Source organism: Lactuca sativa, chromosome 4 (assembly GCF_002870075.4).
Source record: "Lactuca sativa cultivar Salinas chromosome 4, Lsat_Salinas_v11, whole genome shotgun sequence".
Lineage (NCBI taxonomy): Eukaryota > Viridiplantae > Streptophyta > Magnoliopsida > Asterales > Asteraceae > Lactuca > Lactuca sativa.
In genome coordinates, this window is record NC_056626.2 from 353,569,068 (window position 1) to 353,584,477 (window position 15,410).

Below are 15,410 nucleotides of genomic sequence, written 5' to 3' on the forward strand. Positions count from 1 at the left end.
AGAAGGCGAGAGCCTTCCAGATGACGCTCAAGGTTGCGAAGGAGGCAGCAGACATATTAGTTGTGTGTGACTATCCGGAAGTCTTTCCCAAAGATCTTCCTGGATTACCGCCTTATAGACAAGTGGAGTTTCGGATAGACTTGTTACCAGGGACACCACCGATAGCAAAAGCACTGTACTGATTAGCACCGACAGAGATGAAGGAGCTTATGATGCAACTTCAGGAGTTGTTGGACAACAGTTTCATTCGACCTAGTTCATCACCCTAGGGAGCTCCAGTGTTATTCGTGAAAAAGAAGGACAAAATCATGAGAATGTGTATAGAATATCGAGAGCCGAACAAGGAAACGGTGAAGAACAAGTATCCATTGACAAGGATTGACGACCTATTCGATCAGCTACAAGGTTCGAGCTACTTCTCAAAGATCGATCTTAGGTCATGATATCATCATCTAAAGGTAAGAGAGCAGGATATTAAGAAGACTGCATTCAAAACAAGATATGGACACTACGAGTTCTTGGTTACGTTATTTGGACTAACCAATGCTCTAGCAACGTTCAAGGATTTGATGAATAGGGTTTGTAAACCATTCCTTGATAAATCTGTGATAGTGTTCATAGATGACATTCTCATCTACTCGAAAATCCAGGAGGAGCATGGACAACATCTACGAGAAGTGTTGGAAGTCTTGAAGAAGGAGAAGTTGTATGCAAAGTTCTCCAAGTGTGATTTTTGGATCCGAGAAGTCCAATTCTTGGGTCATGTGGTTAACCAAGAAGGGATAATGGTTGACCTGACAAAAATCGAAGTGGTGATGAAGTGGGAATGACCAAAAAGTCCCACATCCGACGCCCCGCGTACGAAGTCCCTACGCTGCGCGGTCTAGTCTTGCTCGGTCCAGAAGAGTCCACGTCGCCCCACCGAAGCCGCGCCATCTGTCACCTTATCCGAAGCTATGCCCAGCGTAGCCTTTCTGAACGCCCAGCGTAAAGTTCGAACTTTGGGCCTATAAAAGGGGGCCGAGGCTGCCATCTTTTTCACACCAAAATTCACTCTCTCTCTAGTTTCTTTCTCTCTCTAGGAACCTAAACCCCCCCTAAACCCTAGTTAAACCCCCTAGCACCCAAAGGAAGCCCCGAGGCTCTCCAAGACCTATGAAAAAGGGTCTTTTGGTTTGGAAACGCTGCTCCAAGCAAAGCACGGTTCTCTATAAAACCCGTTGTAAGTGAGCTATGCCTACGGTATTTTTAATATAGCTTTTATTTAATTATAGTAACGTTATTAGGAATTTATAATAAGTACTTGGGCTATTATTATGGGTTATATAAGTATTGTTTAACGCTTATATAATAGTAATATTAGCTAGACTATTAATTAGTCGCGGTTAACGTTAGAATAAACCCTAGTGGTATTGATATTAGGTTTTGTCTAGGGAAATTTTTTTTGAGATAAGGAAGCACCGTCCGAGTACTGAGTCACCACCTTAACAGGTGAGTGCATAGTTACTTTCATCTTACGCATATATATGAAGTATTTTATATAAATTACGTGATGTGTGTGCATATTTTCTATATACTTGCTATCTATGCTGGATGAATGAATTTATACATGTTTTAAATGATTTAAACGGTATATGTATTTTATATCTACAAAATATGTTGGGTAAAACATAGGTAGATGTAATAGTTGTTTCATGACAAAATAAAATAATGAGAGGCCTCGTTATAGATGTTATTGATGACCCAATCATCTAGCGGAGTATATATGACAACCACAGACTATTGTAGACAGTCCAATGGAACGCTAGCATGCTCGCAACCTGTAGGTGTTTATTTGAACTGTGTGCTCACTAACAGTACTCCATCCCCCACATGGTTGCCTTATTTGACATGAGTTACCGAGGAATCCCCAAGCATGTGTTGTCACTCCAATGAAAGTCCTTAGACTAGGTCCCTTGTGTTAGATGTTTTAGGGACGTAAAGTGAGGATAACGGGAACGGGTAATCGAGTTTGTTTGGCTTGATAAAGTTAACAAACTTATTTATTGTGGGCTTAAAACCCTATGTGCTCACAAGGCTCCCAAGCCTAACTCACTCAGTTTCTTGTATTACAGGTAGTGGCGCATGAGCATAGATGTTTGGATGAGAGATAAGGGATTATACGCCTGTAAATACGAAATAATGTAGTCAGGCTTATGTTGTACTGTTTATGCTTTTGATCTGTATCGAACATGACATCCCGATTTTTTTAATGAAATACATTTCTACAGAAATGCTTTGATAAATCATTTGTCATATTTCGTTTTAGAAACAAATTCCGCAACTCTTTTATTTAAAATGTTACTCTGATTTTCAAATAAAGCATAAATAGAATCGGTCTTTTCTGGCCTTGAAAATGGGAATGTCACAAGTTGGAAACAAAACATTTTGGAAATATTGATGTGTTACTGGGTGAATTGTAGACCATGGTGTTGAATTCCAGTTCTTCTTCTTTATTCACTCCTGAGTTTTTAACTCAGAAGTTTCATCTGCTAGAGTCAACAATTCATTCTGAATTGGCTCCGATTTCGAAACTATTGAAGTTACTTCTAACGGATGCCCCACCTGTTGTTATAGGGTGCAAGAGGGAGAAAGAAAGGTGGTTGGAGTAAGTAAAGTCGAAGGAGCTTCTAGGAAGCCAAGTGGAGATGTTAGTGGCCAATGAAGACTAATCGAATAATTGCGAAAACCACAACAAAGAGATCTTTGGGAAAAGGGATTGTTATTGGTGGTTCAAGTTCATCTTCAAAGCCCACAACCACTGAAGCAGATAAAGGAAAAGGAAAAATCTGTTGTCATTGAAAAGTAGAAGGAAGAGAGAAAAGCAGAGATTAAAGATGAAATGGAAAAACAACAAGATATTCAAAGTATTCTCAGACTTCGTCAAAATTATCCTCCAACTCTGAACAATGGTGGTCCCAAAAAACTACATAGCTATGAAAATATTGAAGCTATGGTAGTTCATGGAGAAATGCATGACTTTGAGAAGAAACCAAAGAAGAGTTATGCATGATAACTCAAATTTGAATCAACTTGATTTTCCTATCAACAAAATCATGTATCTTACTTCGGAATATCAGAATGTAGACAAGTTTTATAACAAGGAAGAGTTCCAGAAGTTAAAGTTTCGATTTCAAGTAGTACTTGGGAAAGAAGAAGAAGAAGTGTGGTTACTCATCAAGATAGTTAGAGTTTTGAATATATCTAAAGAGGTTTTATTCGAGGTTGTACTTCAAAACTTTCGATATCATGTGATCAGGGCAAACAATACCAAATTCACCTTTACTGTTGATGAATTTCCTCTTATGAATCGGAATGACTTGATCTCGGTCATGAAGATTATTAACAAACCATGAAATGAAACTTCAGGGTACAAGCAAAGAAGATTACTTGCTGAATTAGCTATGACAATGGGAAAAGAGATAATTTTACCTCAATCAATCTTGAAGAGTAAAGCTGATTTGCAGCCTTATGATGATGGAGAGATTTGTCTAAGGCCACTTGGAATAGTTTTTGTTGGAAGAAGCAAGAAGGGAATAAATACAAAGTATTTGCTTCAAGCATGTGATGTCGAAATATATACTATAGCTCATTGTATGAACCTAATGGTTCGTTCGAAATATATACTATAGCTCATTGTATGAACCTAATGGTTCATATGAATAACTGTAACAAGGTTGAGTTGAAGATAGTGATGAATTGGTATACAATGATTAGAAGTTCGATGCATCGAGCAATCCAAATATTAATTACTTAGATTCGACACTTCTCACAAAGGAGGAGAATGTTGGGGTTCAAAGGTTGTGAGATGTCGAAATTATCTTTGTTATTTGTAATGTCAAATTTTGGATAGTATTTTTTTAAGGACTACTTTTGTAACGAAGCTTAGATGTTAAAGTCCTTATAATTTTTGTGCTTTCATTTTTCCCTATAAATATGGGAAGGATACTTTAGAGGTTAAGAATTTTTCATGATTGCAATCGTATTCTATTTCAAACTCTTGTAATCAAACTGATCAAGAAATACAAAGTGCCAAACAGATTATATTTAGATCTCTTGTTCAAAATCATTAGATACTCCGATTTTGTTTGATTACTTGATTTAATCGGAACTATAGACATCTAACACCCTAACATGATAATCCATGGGTCAACATTGGTGCATTGGATCCCGACTCTTACTAAGAGTCCAAAGTAGGTTAAAAGACCATTTTTTTCTTTACCGAACTTGGCCCAAGGCCAATGCCCAAACCAACTACTCAAAAATTCCTAATTCCAAAAATAGTCACCTAAAGCCCAATTATGGACCAATCTTCCAAGTTGGGCCCAAATACCTTCGTGGGCCTTCATCCAAAAGACTCCAAACTAGAAATTTGATGGCCCAACTGTTGGATTAGCTTCTAAGTCCATAACTATTGTTAGAACAAAGTTCTTTTAGGATCGTATGATTTTAAGCAGGATATTAAATAAGAACATAATAAAGAACACAAGAATGGCACTGAATATGTCGTATGATTAATGTGATAACACCTCAGAAGAGCTCGATAAAGAACTTCAATCTGTAGAGGTGTTTAGGGTTACAAGAATCTACGTAATTAATCATCGTTTCAATATACGCATGCACGCATGCATATATATACAATAACCCTAAAAGCTATTCTAGATAGACACGGATGGACAGGCCCAATCCGGATACAAAATATAGGTGGCCCAAGACGCAACATAATTAGACTCAACAATCTCCCCCTTTGTCTTTGGAGCCGAAACCTCATTCCTTTTAACAACAGGAGGCTTCTTCACAGTTTTGAACACCTTCGGTATAACTGCTAACATATGATCACGAAAAGTAATCTACCAACGAAGCATGTCGGTAAAGTTCTTCTTATCAGCCGCTGAGTTCTCCTTGCATCGGTGTATGATATTGATGATATGCTCCAAACAGTCCATTGAAAACAGATGCTTATCAGCCAGAGCAAACAGAAACCTGAGTCCTTCTCCTTTCGTGAACATAACAGTTAGATTTGCTGAATCTATTTGTCCCAGTTTCATCATGTTTACATCACCTGGTTTAGGCATCGGCTTCACAGTCGGCTTCTTATTCATTACCTTTGCTATTTCCTGATCCATAGTTACTAGCTCATGGATATAGGAGGCCAACATTCTCTTAAGATGATCTAAAACCGGCTCATACTCCCTAGGATTAGATAGCAGAATGTTGTATAGCAGAATCCAGTCATAAGGATTGAGATTAGGAAGATCTACTAGAGAGATTACAGACACCGTATTTGCTGAACCACTGGTGATTTTGAAACTGACATTTACGAATCTCCCAGCAGGTGAAGGCTTCAGTACCTTAACTTTTACAATCTTTTGAGCACCCCAAGTTAAGTACTGCAGTTGACCATACTTTAAGTAAAAATCGATCAATTCCCTGTCAACCTTCGGATGTGGATGTGGAAACTCAACAGTCGGCTCAAAGCATTGAAACGTAAAAGCTTTTCTGGTAATAGGCATATCGAACTGCGAGTCTTTAGAGTTATCACAATCAAATGAAGCAACTGGTTCCAACCAATAAACAGAAGGAAACTCAATAGCTTGATTGATAAGTGTGTCTCTGTTCCACTCAGGAAACAAAGCCTTCTTGCATTGCAAGACATCTTCTTCTTCCTTGGTTCTCTTTTCCTGCTCCTCTGCTTCATTAACGACTTTCATTGTTTCATCAAGCTCTCTGTTTGTTTTCTTTTGTTTTAGAGCATCAGCTATAGTTTCATCAACATCACTTTCACTATCATCATTAATCCCTTTCTGCTTTGATTAAGAACCAGAACCCGAAGCTAAATTAACCTTCGGTTCTGTTGTGACTTTCGGTTGTGTATATTCTGTCTTCATAACTGGTTTCGGTGGAACAAAATAACGAGCACTACTCTCTCCCCCTTGTTTTGGAGGTACAAACCCCTCCGAAACACCTTTCATTTCACTTAAAATTGCAATGGCACGAAGGAGTTTGGATTAAAGATGATTCCGAATAGTCAGAGTTAAGATTGGATCATGCGCTTCAAGCAGATTAGTCAGCATGTCTTTCACATCTCATGCACAACTTTTATAAACAACCCTTTGAACTTTCAACAAAGAAATTTCTTTCTCTGCCTGGGCCAGCTACACTTGCTCAACATCAATTGTGGCTTGCTTGTTAGCCAAATCCTCCTTCAAGGCACCCTCTGGTGCCATATTAGCAGCCAGAGCATCAAAACGAGAATCCACTGAGTTTAAGAAAGAAGTGGTTTCTGTTTTAAGCTTGGAGCATACAGCCTCAAACTTAGTAGTTTCATCATGAAGGGACTTAGAAAAGGAGTCCACGGAGGATTGATAGTGAGCTGCATGAGTGTCAACATGAGACTTTAATGACTCAAGAAAAATCTAAGCTGTATGAACAATCTCAGAAACGTCTTTGGTAGCCTGCTTACAGGTGGAGGTAGATTCATTAACTGCCTTCATAGAATTGCCAATTGCCTGAGTATAATGCTCAATGGCTGTCTCCAGAAATGCTTTAAGAACAACACCACCATAGGCTTTGCTATCGGCAAGCAAACGATCCAACTTCTCATGAATGCCTTGTAGTTGTTGTTTTGTGACAGGAACATCAGTCTCATCATCGGTTTGAAGTCGGTAAGGTCTCTAGTAGATTGAGTCAAATTCCTCATCGTCTCCCCCAAGAGTAGCACCAGAATCAGTGGATAGGGTTGGTGAAGGTAGGTTGGTATCGATTGGAGTTGTAGTCGTAGTAGTAGCCCTTGTATCAGATACATTGACTTCTACGGTGGATTTGGGAATGGTAGTGGTTGTGGATTCGGTTATAAGTGGAGATGATAAGGATATAGTAGAAATAGGAACAGAATGGTGGTGATTTTGGCAAAGTTGTTGCTGGAGTGGTAAGGGGTGTAGTAACAATGGGAACAGAAAGTGAAACAGTCTGTTTCGGTGATTGGGTTGGAGTTGGAACTCTGTTGTGTTTTGGAGATTCTGGTGGAGTAGGAGATCGTGGAGGAGTAGGCTCTCGGGGTGAGACTTGACGAACCTCTTCTTCCTCACTTTGCTCATCTGCATTATCTGTGCTTGGAGTAGTGTTCCCTCTAGGTCTGCGAGCCATCTTCTTTATCTTCTTCGGTTTCGGTTGAGAAGTATCTCCATCACCAGACTTGCATTTAGAGGACTTGGACTTACGTTCCTCAGGATCCTCTTTCTTTGAAACCCTCTTTCCTCTGTTAGTAGGTTTTTCTAGTGCATCCAAAGCTGCTTGCTGTTCTGGAGACAGAACTCTCGGTCCAATAGGAGGAAGTTTTCTATAGTCAGCCAAGACATTGCTCTGTTCTGCAACACCACGATACATGGTTTCAGGAATCATTCCATAATGAGGAAACTTGAGCGGATCAGAAAGAATAATTTTCTTTGTATGGAATGTGGCAATAGAAGCAAGTAGAGCATCCTGCATGATCGGAATCTCCAAAGAGTTAATAGCCTTTCTTGTAATCAGGGTCCAAAAACACCCACATGAAAATTCAGAATGCCGTGTCGATGTATTGAGACTCTGCACCACCTGAGACCAGATTATTGAGCCATAATCATGATTGATCTCGTTGTAGAGGCCGTAAAGAATGGCGAGAAAACCCTTGCTTGTAGTATCGGAACCACTACATCGTTCTGCCAAACCCTTAACCAGTAGAGTGAGCAAGCCATTCCACTGAGATGGTAAGCATGATTTCTTCACTTTGGTGATGGTAGTTAGCACATCGGTATACCCCATCTCGTACATCATCGAAAATAGTTGAGATGTGGTAATGAAGTCTGGCGAGATAACAGAAGAATCTACTGCAAGATTTAAAATCAAACAGAACTTCAACTTTGAAACGGAGGCCTTCTTGTCATGAATGGTGAAGTAGATACAATCTTTGTTTTTGTCATAAGTCGTCGTGGAATAAACCTGTGATAACAGCGACATTGGGACTGCTTCAACCTGGGTTAGGGCAAAAACCAGGGGGAATATTTTAAACATTTCACAACCTGCAACATATATGAATCATAAACGGATTAAGTTCAATGATCATATTTTGGTTGGGTCTAATGGTAAGCAAGGATGATGATGCTATCTGTTCATGTACTGAAGAGGAAGTCGCCATTGATGAATGAAGAAAATGATGAACACTTTTTACTCGTCGTTTGAGAGACTTGAATGCTGATAAGTTTGAGAGAATTGAATGCTGATAAAAGACAAATAAGATGTTCAACACTTTATATACCATTGCCTGGAGAGAGAAAATCGTGATGATTATGATGAGATCACTAAACGTCGCCTGAAAAATCGCGATGTGACAGGGTGGTTATTCCCAGATATACGTTAGCACGCATGGCTTTAGAAACTGTTCAAATTCACGCGCCTTAATCTTATCTTCAATTGGCGTTTAAACTTCCACAGTAGCCCCTCGTTTGGTTACAATTAATAACCCAAAACTCAAACCAAACAGTAACCAGAATGTTGGAAAATAACAATTTTCGTGCATAAGAGTGACTAAGACAACGAAATAAATCAAATGTGTATGGGATGTGAGTGATGTCTTATAATTAGACATAAAGCAGAGGATTTCGGGCAAGAATCACTTCCTTCAAAGTCAAGAGAGACTTGAAGTGCTTGTGTGGTTTCCCGAAAAATACGATCAACTGTTTGTTAATAAACCTTGAAAGGCTTCTTTTAATCATAGGCTTAGGGTAGCTTATCTTCAACCGAACTTCGAGTTTCAACATAAAACCGAATGTTGGAAGAAGTACCTGTGAGACCGATGTGGTCTGGAGAACAGGTAGGTGGGTTTTATTGTTTTAGTGACGATAGTGGAATCATAAATCTCAAAAAAAAAATAAACTGGATCTCTTTGGGAAGAAATGCCTTGGTAGTAGACAATTTCATAAAGGATCACACAAAAATAAAAAGAGAGATTTCTTCAGCTAACCAGTAAGTTCTTGAATTTAGAATTCACCGTCAATTCATTTTTGGTGTTGGATATTGGGTTTCACTTAGCACATGGTAAACGTATCTAAGATCACAAACACAGATGTTGTGTAACCATAAACCTCAGTGGTAAAGACCGAGAGTCTAAAGGGTTATGTTGGTGAACCGAAAGTAGATGGAGAATATAAGGAGGTGGCTAAAGAACCGAATGTACCTTCTGCTAGATAATCATGACACAATAGAATAACTCTTTACTGATATGAGAAGAGTAAGGTAGCTTAGACTGGGAATATAAATTAGCCTGATTTAGAAGAAACGATGGGTGTTAATCAAATCATTCAGGCCCGCTCAAGATCGTAGAGGCTTAAGACAACATGCAGCATCATGCTTTAGGGACCCTTAACTAGTTCATTTTGAAATTGAATCTTACTTCCTTATATCCACAGTCGATTATATGGGTATTTATATCACCTACGAAAAGTAAAGAAACACACCAAACAAGCCAAACAGACAATCATACGAGTCAAATAAAAAAATTTAAAAAAAAAAATAAATCTGAAAGATAAAATATTTTTGGAATTTTGAAATTTTCTAAAAAAGAATAAAAAACAGAATGATCAAATATTTTTGGAATTTTTGAAATTTTCTGAAAAAGAATAAAAACAGAAAGATAAAATGTTTTTGGAATTTTGAAATTTTCTGAAAAAGAATAAAAACAGAAAAATAATTAAGTTCAAATCAAAAGAGATATATGTAAAAATATACAACCGAAACCTTATTTTAAATTAGTGAAGCAAAATAGAGCAAGCGTTCGGTTCATTTCGGTCCCAGAAAATTACGAAGCCGAGATAGACCGAGCTTTCTGTCCATTTCGGTTCCCTAAAAGTCTAGAGCCGAACTAGACCTAGTGTTCTGTCCATTTTGGTTGTCTAATTTTAATAAGAGTTTTGAGGATTCGGTAAGGCTTTAGTGAAGATGTCCTTGTAAGATTTTGTTAAAGGTTGCTTCTGGTAAGGCTTTAGTGAAGATGTCAGCCAGTTGATCAACAGATCGTACAAAGTGTACTTCCAAGTTCCCATCTTCTACATGATCCTTGATGAAATGATACCGAAGTGCAATATTCTTGGTTTTTGAGTGTTGCACTGGATTATGACAAATCCTAATTGCACTTTCAGAATCGCAGTAGAGAGGAATCTTCTTCATACTTAGCCCATAATCTCTTAGTTGACTTTGAATCCAAACCACTTGAGAGGTGCAGGATGCTGCAGCAATGTATTCTGCTTCGGCTGTGGATAATGAAACACAGGTTTGTTTCTTGGACTGCCAACTAACAAGTTTCATGTCAAGAAATTGGCATCCACTTGTAGTACTCTTTCTGTCCAGTGCACATCCTCCTAGATCAGCATCAGAGAAGGCTTGGATGAAGAATCCAGATCTTGCAGGATACTAGAGACCTAGAGATGAAGTTTTCTTCAGATATCGAAAAATGTTCTTCACAGCAAGCATGTGAGGTTCTCTAGGATTGGCTTGAAACCTGGCACAGTAACAAACAGCAAACATAATATCTACTCTACTAGCTGTTAGATACATAAGGGACCCGATCATTTGACGATAAAGTGTTATATCCACAATAGGTTTCTCCAAAGATGGGGTTAGCTTAGTGCCAAATGCCATAGGAACCTTCACTTTTGAGTCACCCTTCATTCCGAATTTTGTCAGTAAGTTTTTGGTGTATGCTTCCTGGTTTATAAAGATACCTTCTGGTCCCTGTCTAATATTCAAACCAAGGAAAAAGTTAATTGGACCCATTGTGCTCATTTCAAATTTAGTCTCCATCAACTTCTTGAATTCAGCTGTTAAGCTAGGATTCGTGGAGCTGAAGATGATATCATCAACATAAATCTGAACAATCATCAAATGTTCACCTTCCTTCTTACGAAAGAAGGTTGGGTCAACCGAACCTTGTTTAAATTTTGACAGTTTCAAGAAGCGAGTTAGCGTTTCATACCAGGCTCTCGGTGCTTGTTTTAACCCATAGACAGCTTTATCCAGCACATAGCAGTGATATGGGTATTTTTCATTCACAAAACCAGGCGGTTGCTCAACATAAACGGTTTCTTCTAATTCTCCATTTAAGAAAGCACATTTGACATCCATTTGGAAAACTTCGAAGTTCTTGTGAGCAGCATATGCAAGAAAGATTCTGACAGATTCTAACCTTGCTACTGGAGCAAAGGTTTCTTCATCATCTGTCCCTTCTTCTTGACAATAACCTTTTACAACTAACCGAGCCTTGTTACGAATGACATTCCCTTCTTTGTCCAGCTTTCTTCTAAACACCCATTTCAGCCCGACAATAGAAGCATCTTTTGGTGTAGGAATCAACCTCCAAACTCTATTGCGTTCGAATTCATGGAGCTCATTCTGCATTGCTTGAACCCAATCTGAATGATCAAGTGCAGCATTTACAGTTTTCGGCTCAACTTTGGAAATAAATGAATTGAACATACAAAATTCCACTTTAGAGAATAATGCAGTTTGTTTCGCCTTTAGATGAGATCGAGTAAGAACACTTTCTAAGGTTTCACCAATAATTTGTTCTTTGGGATGGTCATTTGTCCATTTTACTAACGGAGGATAGCTTGGATCATATTCTGGATTCAATTCAACTTCTACTTCTATTTCAACATCTGACAGATCACCCTCACCTTCTTTAGTAGAACTATTACTTTCTTTCTCCTTCTCCCCCTCGACTGGCGAAGTGAAATTTCTGTCAGCATCATAGTCTGCATTTCTTGTGGAAGTTGGTTTCCCCCCCTTGATTTGATTATCACTTGGTTTTTTTGGATAAGTGTTTGCCCTATCATCTGAACTTTTAGATGTAGGATCTGAACTTGGATTCTCCCCTTCACCAGAAGCTCCGCTTGTCTGTGAGGTTGTAGAGCTCTCCCCCTGGAACGTTGAATCGTTGTTTCGAGAGCCTGTTGATGGGTTTGTACTTGGTGGTTCGCTTTCCATCTCTTTAGTAGCTTCGTCTATGATCTTCTTGAGAGTATCGAGTTTGTTATCTGATGCCGTTGCCTCTGAATGAATTGCCTTTTCTGGTTCATCGAATAGCCGAATGTATTCCTCAAACAGGTTGGAGATTGGAGCCGAGACCTGTCCAGATTCTAGGAATATGTCTCCTAAGGCACTTTCAGTCCTGTGAACCTTCTGCATATAATTGTCATCGAAGGTGAAATAATAAGTCTCTTCAATCATTTTGGAACGCTTATTCAACACCCTGTATGCTTTTAATGACAGAGAGTAACCCAGAAATATGCCCTCATCGGCTTTAACATCAAACTTATATCAGTTCTCTTTGGAATTAAAAATAAAGGACCTTGAACCGAAGATATGGAAAAATTTTACATTCGGCTTCCTATTGTTGATGATCTCATAAGGAGTTATTGAGAATCTCTTGTTGAGAAAGGACCGATTCTGAGTATAGCATGTAGCGGCAATTGCATCCGCCCAGAAGTATAAAGGTAGAGAAGCGAAACTTAACATGGTTCTGGCTGCTTCACATAACGAGCGATTTCATCTTTCAACAATCCCATTCTACTGTGGTGTATAAGGTGCCGAAAAATTGTGAGTTATCCCCTTATCAGCCAGAAAGTCCTCAAAATCCTTGTTCTTGAATTCCAGACCATTGTTACTTCTGATCTTTCTAACCGTTTTCTTTAGTTGTACTTCTATTTGCTTGATGAATGCCTTCAGCTTGGGAGTTGCATCTGATTTCTGTTTAAGAAAGAAAACCCCAGTGAAGCGTGAAAAATCATCTACAATAACAAGAATGTACTTACTTCTACCAATACTCTCTATAGCAGAAGGTCCACATAAATCAATGTGTAACAGTTCAAGTGCTTCTACTATCTTAGTGTTGATGCGTGTAGGGTGGCTTTTTCTGCTCTGTTTACCCATCTCGCATGCTGCACATAAATGCTCATTTTCGAACTTGAGAAGAGGAAGGCCTCGAACGTGATCATCAATTACTAATTTGTTGATTTCTTTGAACTTCAGGTGTGATAGACGACGATGCCATAACCAGCTTTCATCGGTGTTTGCCTTTGACAGCAGACAGATAGCTGGTGTTCCTCGAATTGGGTTAAGATTCAGAAGGTACATCTCTCCCTTTCGTCCAGATATCAGCAGTACCTTCTTGGATTGTTTTTCCATTATCTCAGACCCCTCATCATCGAATGATACTTTCAAACTCGTGCCAACAACTAATTGTGACACGCTGATGAGATTGTGTCGCAATCCTTCTACATAAGCCACCTTTCTGATCGAGAAGTCTCCATTTGTTATCATGCCGTATCCTTTGATTGTTCCATAGGAATTGTTTCCAAACTTCACAGACCCACCATCTTTCAGGGACCAAAACTCTCTTAGCTCCTCCTTCCTTCCTGTCATGTGACGCGAGCAGCCACTGTCTATATACCATTCGTCGTCAAACTGCTCGTCATTGATTACCTGCAAATTCAAGCAGATTTAGGAACCCAAAGTTTCTTGGGTCCTGGTGAGTTTTTCATAGAGAAAGGAATAACTGCAGAAACATTAACTAAAAAGGTTCATTTAATGAGAGTGGTTTGATCTTTTCTTTTAATGGTATACACCTTGATTTTAGTTTTGTTCTCTTTAAATTTTAGTGTATCAGTTAGGGTTATTTTTTATGGTTTAAGATTTGTCGTTTGATTCCTAGGTTTAGTGGAGGATTTCTTATTATCCTTCACAAAGTCTGATACCAGCTTTCCTTTTCCTTTGATGTCCTTTAAAGAATTTGTTTCAACTTGGGACTTGGAGGATCTATTACTAGGTTTGGGACCGAATCTAGATTGAGGACCGAATCTAGGTTGAGGACCGAAAGTGGGTTCAGGACTGAGACATGACTTTCGGTTCTGGGATTTGGAATGGTAGGAATTTGGACTGAAATTTTCCTTCAACTTTTCCTTTCCCTTGTTCATGGATTCTTTCCTGAGAGGCTCATAGTTGGGGTTTTGAGAATTCCAAAGCTTTTTCCTTTCATTCAGATTTGTGGCATATCTCTGATTTCTCAAGCGTTTCTGTTCAGCTAGCTCCTTCTGAGATTTGTGAATATTAAAGCTGGCCTTTGCTTTCTCCTTCTGAGTTGCATTTGTCTTACTTTTCATTTTAGATTCTGTGTTCTTCTTAGTTTGAACTTTCGGTTCTTCCCTCTTGATTGGAACATCAGATTCAACCATTGGTTCCTCAGGAACATCTTTGGTTCCACTTGAGCTTGGAATATTGAAACTGGAGGGTTTGTTGATAGGCTCTGGTATGTATCTACCTTTGACTCTCCATGTGGTTTTATCAGATAGTCCCACAGTCTCGTCTGCGTTGTCAATAGGAGCAAACCAAAAATAGTCTTCGCATCCTTCAGCATTTTCTTTGTCAACTATGAGTCTTAATTCTGCCGTTTGCCTTTGAGTGACCCCAGTCACAGCATAAACCAGATATGGCACGGTCTGAACCTTTTGATAGACCACGGCCTTTTCCTTGAGTTTTAGTTTCTCTTCTTTTGACAGACGAGCAAACTCAATGGAGTTTTCTGATATAAGTGGTTTTTCATTCTCGGTTTCATGTTTCATAAACTTCGAGCAATCAACTTCATCGTCTACTGAGATTTCACTCATCTCGCTTTCCGTATCAAATTCAGACGAATTGTCTAAGTTTATTTTATTATCTTGAACAATTTTAGCATTTGACAGATCGAATGTTTGTATAGTTTCAGTTTTAATCTTTTGCCTATCATTTTTATCTATGATATTTTTTAACATACTCTTATGTTCCTTAGAATCGATGAAGGTTTCTATTTTATCCAAACCTAGGCTATACGAACTTGATGTCTCTTCAGAGGACACCTCTGATTCACGTTCTGCTGTAACTTCATCTTCCTTAAATTCAAGAAAGGGCAAAATCATTTTATGATTTTTCTTGCCAATTTCACAGCTTAAATGTAATTGAGCAATGTTAGTATAAAGACGCTTCGCAACTAAACAGAAAACATTTCTTTGTTTTAATACCTTTAAATTGTCCCTTTGCAAATATATACATTCATCCCTAGGTCTAACTAACTCTGCTTCCTTCAGCTCAATCCACATTCTCCTTTCCTCACTCTTTGAAGACACCCTGCTGAGTTGGTCAGTGGGGTTAGAATTTGCTAAGCGGGTTTGCATGAGGCTACTACTTAGGTTAGAAAATTTAAAGTTTAATTCATTTAATTCTTCTTGATAATCAGTTTTTGAGATTTTAAGAGACTCAAGGATAGAATGTACCTTTTTGATCAATCGATCGCAGTCGTTGATCTTCTC